Consider the following 7329-nt stretch of genomic DNA (forward strand, 5'->3'; position numbering starts at 1 on the left):
CCCCAGCATCCACCTGTAGGCTCCGGCTAGGGGTTAAGGTATTTGCTCATCACTCCCCAATATCTCTATGTAAACATATCTGCAGGGAATGATGAGGTCGGAGCCTAGATGCCAAAATCTAAATATGCTATACTGCTTTAATAAACATATCAAACGTGAGTTGTCTGACAGAAATAGTAAATATCGTACAGTAAGTACTGGACACAGAGTTGCAAAATAACACACGACTAGACATGCATCGTCTGCAAAACCACTGTTATCTACTTTTCATGTCATGAAATAACCACTTGTACTGAAATGCAGTCTCTAATAGTTTGTTCATTTTTGGTGAGACCTGTGAGTACTGTGGAGCACAGTGTCTACACTGTAAAGTATGATGCAACTTCAACTACCTGCTGGCGTGTCCAAGGGGCTGGTTTTCCTCCTGGTGTTGTATCTCTTCTGAAAACAGTTGAATTCAGATTTTAGTAAATTAAACTCACATGGAGATTTTATAGATGACTATGATTCTGTATAGATGGTTTGTGCTTATTTACCTGAGCTCCGCTGCTGGTCCAATCCTCCACCAGCAGCAGGTGAGTTTTTCCAGGATGAGGCCTGACCTCTAGGCTGGTGCTTCCCATTCTGGAAGTCAGGAGCACAACATTGGGCAGCAAGATAAATCAAAGGGGTCATTAGACGATAAACAGTATAGGAAATCTGATGAAAACAACATTTCAGATGTTTCTCTAATCTTTCCCCTTTTCTTAAGAATATTCTTAACAATAACTTTGATTTCACTTCAGGACTGAAACCAGAAAAGAAACAAACAAACAAACATGATCGGCCCATTTGTACAACTCAACTATGATACATCACACAGTGTGGGTAAATCAGAAAGCCACTGCATAGTACAAGTAGTATAATAATAGTAACAGTAATAGTACAAAACCAACTCTTCTATGCTGACTGTTTACATGAAAGTTAAATAAAGTCAGTTCTATTTATATTGGTCAATATCACAAATCATGATGTTTTAACTTTTATGTTATATTGCTCAAGGACCTTAACGTAGCTTCCACTTCCGCTTCCACGCAAGCATCAACTCTCCATTTGACACGACAGGAGAACATTGCAAATCTCTATCCCATTAACAATGCAAAACACACAGACTTCCCTAATTAACCGTTGCCAGACTAGAAAAGAAAGTTTGTTCATTCAAGTTGTCATAAAAAGAATAGATTATTATTGCTATCGTCAACCAACATCAATATAGCCCTACACATGCTAACAGGTTAGCTGTTTTTATTTTTGACGAAACGGCACGCTATATAACTATTCCTCTTCACTATTGTGTCAGATGTCGGTTTATTATTGCGCATGCATCAGTACAGACAAACGTAGATGTTTTAAACAATTAGATACCAATAACATTACCATTTTAGTGTTTATAGGCCTTCCGCAAATCAGTAAACTTCAAGTCGTTGGAAATTATTGGGCGGGACTTACATACAACACCGGATACAAAGATCTCTAGCGCAACATCACTACTGCACTGATGCCAAGCTAAATCACAAAATTCTTGCGTTCTGGCAGGGAATCTAATTTAATCACTGATACTACAATAACATAGAAAACCTCTGTGTAAGTAGGTAGGGTCTTTAAATGTTACAGTTATGGCTGAAAGTTACAATCTACTTAAACACATTTTATTATCTTAGATATCTCCACCTTTCAAATCAATTGCTTTTTTCTTTAAAAAAAAAAAAAGATGTCTTTTCCCCCCTTTATTAGATAGGGCAGCCTTGGTACATGGGGCTCTGGCTAGCTGAGCTGTCAGGGTGCCCCATAGACTGTCATTTCTAATGTTAATGTATTTCCACTATGAGTAACCTGAAGGAATTACCAACAGAATTTTTCTACCAAGTCTCATCTTTTGGAAGAAAATGGTCAATTCCATAATGTGTATTTCTGACTGAAATGTAAGGGAAGAATGGCACCTCAGAAGAAATAAAACAAATCTACTGTACATCACTAAATTATTTCAGCTTACCTGGGATGATGGGTTGTTTCTCTTGCAGAATTAATCCTGTTCTCTTGTTTCAAAATAACTGGAAATACATGGTTGTGTAAAAAGGACATCCGATCATTGTTGATTGATGATTGTTGAATCTTCTCAATTAATTGCTTCCACAGAAACTAAAGATGCAAACCTGACAGAATATTACTAAGTATCATTGTTAATCTGTGACAGTAAATGTGTATAACTTTGTAACGGCTACTGTATCAAGGTCAAGGTAATCTTGTGTCTTTTCAGTCAGTATCAATTAAGCCTAGATTGCCGCTCTGTATTTCTAGATCTCTGTGTGTGACTGTGGACTTTCTTCATCATTAAGAATTCCTGTCACCCGTGATTCTGTTTTAACAGGTGAGCCGTGTGTGGAGAAGGTTCATTATTAATAACATAGTCTATCAAAACAATTGAAAACAAAGTGGTAAAGAATGACACTGGCACAAGCTGATGTTCACTACTGTAAAATAAACACTGAGGCTTTGCTAAAGCAACGGTGCAAAACACGATGTTAGAGAGAAGTGTAACAACATTTTCAATTAATCACAAAACTATGGTTGGTCAAATCAGACCCTGACAGGCCACCATAGTGTTGTGACATTGTGATATTGTTTTGAACTTTTAAGAATATCTTAAAGCCATAGATAACTACTGTTGCAAAATCGACTTGTTATGAAGTTGTGGCCCTGGGTAAAGCACTTTGTAATGTGTATACGTAAACATTATTACCTGTATGTTAAAATGATCAGATGATAAGTGTTGCATTTCAGCCTTTAGGAATGTCATTTAAATATTTGGATTGTTCTTTGGTCACAGATGATGAACTTGAGATTCAGAATGAGTTTGATTGCCAAGTATGTTTTTGCAAGGAATTTGCCTCGGTAAAGACAATAATATATAATATGTACAATATGTCTATATTAAGCATAAAGAATATTTGCAACGTGCATAGTATATGTACAGTAGTAGATCTTTTGAACTTTTAAACACATTATGACTTTATTTACCAAATTTAAACCATTTTAAATTTAAATTCCAATCTTGGCTATGAAGTCATATTTTTCACTGGGTTGTCTGCGTGTATATCTAAAACTCCAAGTATATTACCAGCATCTGAAATAGTGTCTGGCTATATACCATTTAAATGTCAAAAAATTGTGATAAGCAAGGTTGTTGCTGTGAAAAATGTGAACAAGTGGGTGCATGTTCAAGTTTAACAGAAGGGGGCATCAAGTAATCCTTGTGGGGCCTAACAGGTCAAGGGCATGCACTTTGAATTATATTCACAATAGTGACAAAACAATCCCTGCCGTCTAAACAGGATCTCAACCTTAAAAAAAAACTTAAAATTGTTCCAGGAAAAAGCCAGCCCAGTCTTACAGTGAAGAAATGTTAAAATGCGTTTATTTGAAAAAATAACATTTATTATCGATTGCAAAAAAATAGACCATTATAAGTGTAGGGGGAAGGAGGAGGAGGAGGACAAGTATAATTTCCACCAATGGACCATTCTGACACCACCTGCATACAAAAAGAGAGACAGTTGTATCTGTATCTGTAAATGGGATAAAATAGACCACTTGGTTCTTAATACTAAAGTGCAGTTTCTAATGGAGACCTTTGAATAGTGTGGAATGTAAACTGTAAACTATGAATTCTTATACTGCAATTACCAGGGGTCAGTCAGGAAAACTGAACGATGACTTAGTTGTACATCATATCTCTGATCAGATATCAAGGGTCCGTGGGGCTGAAACCATAGGCTTTCCTCCTGGTGTTGTATTTCTTCTGAAAACAGTTGAATTCTGATTTTAGTAAATTAAAATCATATGAAGATTTTATAGATGATTATGATTCTGTATAGATGGTTTGTGCTCATTTACCTGAGCTCTGCTGCTGGTCCAATCCTCCACCAGCAGCAGTTAAATTGTCCCAAGAGGAAGTCTGACCTCTAGGCTGGTGGCTCCTATCCTGGAGGTCCGGAGCACAACAGGGTGCAGCAAGATAAATCAGAAGGTCATTAGAAGATTAACAGTATTAGAAGTTTAACATTATAGAAGAGCAGATGAAAACAACATTTCAAATGTTTCTCTAATCTTTCCCTTTTTTCTTGAGAATTAACGATCATTTTATTTTATTTTTTTTAATAAGGGTAGGGATCATTGCAAGGCAATTGTAAAATACATAACATTAAACATTTACTGAAGGTATAGTAAATGTTCATTTTTGTATGTACTTACAGACGTTATGGGATAATCTTTATTATCATACACCACAACTCCATTTAAACCAGTGGGATTGGTCTCACACTGGACCTATGGGAATGATAATCAACAGATCAGGAGTACAACACACATTTTAATATCCAATAACCGATATTTCAATTAAGCCAACAATGTCAAAGATGTTTATTGTGTGTGTGTGTGTGTGTGTGTGTGTGTGTGTGTGTGTGTGTTTGTGTGTGAAACTGAAACAATGTAGTGTGACTATACAGCAGAAATGCTTAAGTACTAAAATGGAGGAATAATTATACTCACTGGTGTAGATGACTCTACTTGTTGAATGGGTCTAACCTGAGTGTGAGACAGCAGGACAGTGATATGTTAGAGATGTTTGTTGTTTGACATTAACATTTATCTTCTAAAAGTCTGGCAGACTCAATAATGGGTCCCATAAAAACACCTCAACTTAAATATAATACACAATCACAAATAATCACACATTTGCGTATATACTGTATTATACATCACAAATTGTGTCAAGGGGAGTTCATGTTTTGAGCTTTCATTGCTCAGTGACCTCATCATAGGTTTCCTCCGCCATGTTGGCATCCAAATCTCCGTTTGACATGACAACATGTCGCATGAACAATATCTAATCCAGTTTACCGTACAAAATAGACAAACTGCCCTCATTAACTGTTGCCGGACTAGAAATGCCAGTTTGTTTATTAAAGTGTTGTCATGAAAGCATAGATTATTATTGTCGCTCAACAATAAACACATGCTAACAGATTAGCTAGTTTTGTTAGTTAGACAAAATAACATGTTGAATTACTATTCATCTTCACTATTATATCAGTATAGTTACAGTTTAGACATACATAGGCATTTTAAACAATTAGATAACACCGAAAATCTTACCATTGCAGTGGTTTTAAGCAAATTTTGATTTCCTTATGGATCACAGGCTTTTCAGGCTGTACAATCTATTTTTGACTTGGCTACTGCAATGCTAACCGGATATGACATAAATGGTTCATTGTACACTCTCACATTACAACGCGAGATACTAAGTCAAGCCTCACCCGAATTTTGTTCCCATGTTTTAATTGTTTTACACTGAATTTGATTTAAAACAAAAAAGTTTAAGATCAGGTTTGTCACAATATTAAACTAAGCTCTGTGTTAGTTTAAGAAGGGAACTGAGGCTCATTCAGAATCATTGATATTGTTGATTCACAGCATAACCATTTACACCTAAGTGAATTCTGGCTAAGCTATTGTTACATACATGTTCACATATGTTCACAGCTATCTATAACTCTGTACCATTACTCAATAGAGGGTATGATCTCTAGCAACAGAATCCTCTTTGCTGCTCAGATTATTGGTGCTTCTCTTCTCTTTTTCGCCAAATCTTACTGTATAATCATCAATTTCAATAAGTGATCAATTCCTTAATGTATGTGTCTGACTAAACTATAAGGGAAAAACCTCACCTCTGAAGAACTAAAAACAATCCATGTACAGCACTAAAGAATTTCAGCTTACCTGTGATGTAGAGTTGTATTTCTTGCACAATGAATCCTGTTCTCTTGTTTAAGAGTGATTGGAAATACACGCTGTGTAAAAGGAGTGTCTGGTATGCCATGTGTTGTTGAATCTTTTTCTTGTCAGTTGCTTCCACTGAAACTAAAGAGAGTTTTTAAATAATATCCTAAATGTGTGTGATCTCTACATTGATCAAAGATGACAACCCGATGAGGACCTCCACAACTTTGTACAGTTCTGTATTGTGCTGCTAAAACATATGGCTCTCATTGCTTCATCTGTGACAGTTAATGTGTATAATCACTATTTTGTAATTAAAATCTTAGGTGGTCTTCACTGCAGTACTGGTTGTAGCTGTTTTGGTCTCCTTCAACCTTTTAGCTCAGTATTTTGTAATATCTTTCCAGTTCAGCTTAGTTGCCATGACTTTGATTCCTACAGGAGCGGTTGCAGAGTCCTCGTCTTGTCTGTATTCAGCCTGTCAGTAACAACAAAGTCAATCCTTTGAGTATTGTCCATATTCAGGGTAATTCAATGGAAGATTCGGTCAAGTATTGAAGTGTTGAACTTTCAAGCAACCCAGAGCAGTCCTCAAAAAACCCTTGGAAGAATTGTAGTGTCCACATTTGTAGTCCATTTGGTCCCATGACACAAGAAAATGATGAAAATGTTAATTAGAAGTGAATGTGGCTGAGAAGAAATGTAATTGATTTCCTTCTAAAATCCTGTAACCCCTTCTCAAGCTGAACTTATAAAATCTGCATGAATGCAATCCTTTTTGTATTGCTCATGAATGTGAGGACATGCTAATCCCTTAAAGATAATTAAAACCTACAAGTCACCACTTGTCATGCCAGGTGAATCCACATGCACCACTCTTCCTACTCAATTCTCCCTGATGCCATACAGATGCCACTATTTAAATCTACTGTATTTACATCTGATGTATGTTAACCTGGCCTCAGTTGCTGTTCCTGTTCAAGGACATTATTACATCTTTACAGAAATCTCAACTACAAACTGTTCAGTTGAGATTAATTGTTTAATTCTATCTGCCTATCCTGTCATTCTAAAATCAGAAATAGATTTACCTAATAGAGAACTCCAGTTGACATTGTCAGTATCTGTCTGACAACCTCGCCTCTTGACAGTTTTCAGGTATGGAACAAATGAAGAAGTACAGGTTTTCTTTTTACAGTTTCCTGCATGATTATCATCATAGGCTGAACAAGAATAACAACCAGTGCTAAATCAACCACAATCACCCTTTCTTACTACAGAACAAACCAACAAAATCACATTATATCTACATTTTGATGACACAATTTCTGATACATGTAGATATTAAATATATGTGAAGATATATGTGAAGAATGTGGGTCAAGAGGACAGGCCACAGAATGGATCGGCAAGAAATCACAAATATATACAGACATTGAGTATCCACAATCAATTACCTAGTGGACAGGGTTGGATCAAACAAACACCAACATTCTTGACTGTTAG

General features: G+C 36.2%; 1 long non-coding RNA gene across 2 annotated transcripts; it reads right to left on the reverse strand.

Annotated features, from left to right (window-relative positions):
- Nucleotides 1–3437: 3437 nt before the first annotated feature.
- Nucleotides 3438–6964, reverse strand: LOC118334276. Of its 2 annotated transcripts, XR_004797011.1 has the most exons (6): nucleotides 5824–6964; nucleotides 4588–4623; nucleotides 4291–4365; nucleotides 3934–4021; nucleotides 3724–3838; nucleotides 3438–3571 (listed from the first exon to the last, which is right to left on the reverse strand). It is a non-coding gene; the product is annotated as an uncharacterized LOC118334276 (long non-coding RNA). The 2 variants fall into 2 exon arrangements; XR_004797010.1 differs by having other exon boundaries at nucleotides 4588–6964.
- Between the last annotated feature and the right edge of the window lie 365 nt (nucleotides 6965–7329).

This window comes from Morone saxatilis, unplaced genomic scaffold (assembly GCF_004916995.1).
Source record: "Morone saxatilis isolate NCDOM2014 unplaced genomic scaffold, NCSU_SB_2.0 Contig23, whole genome shotgun sequence".
In the NCBI taxonomy this organism is placed as follows: Eukaryota; Metazoa; Chordata; class Actinopteri; family Moronidae; genus Morone; species Morone saxatilis.